Below are 252 nucleotides of genomic sequence, written 5' to 3' on the forward strand. Positions count from 1 at the left end.
CCAAGGATGTGCAGGTTAGGGTGGATTGGCCGTGCTAGATTGTCCATAGTGCCCAGGGATGTGCAGGTTAGGGTGGATTGGCCATGCTAGATTGTCCATAGTGTCCAAGGATGTGCAGGTTAGGGTGGATTGGCCATGTTAAATTGCCCATATTGCCCAGGGATGTGCAGGTTAGGGTGGATTGGCCATGTTAAATTGCCCATATTGCCCAGGGATGTGCAGGTTAGGGTGGATTGGCCATGTTAAATTGCC

General features: G+C 51.2%; 1 protein-coding gene across 1 annotated transcript in view; it reads right to left on the bottom strand.

The window, feature by feature from the left end:
• The window catches only part of LOC125486752 (ATP-binding cassette subfamily G member 4-like), a 49,928-nt gene that overhangs the window by 48,364 nt on the left and 1,312 nt on the right, over nt 1–252 (bottom strand). The gene's annotated exons all lie outside the window — the stretch shown is intronic.

This window comes from Rhincodon typus, chromosome 32 (assembly GCF_021869965.1).
Source record: "Rhincodon typus isolate 14 chromosome 32, sRhiTyp1.1, whole genome shotgun sequence".
NCBI classification, from domain to species: Eukaryota; Metazoa; Chordata; class Chondrichthyes; order Orectolobiformes; family Rhincodontidae; genus Rhincodon; species Rhincodon typus.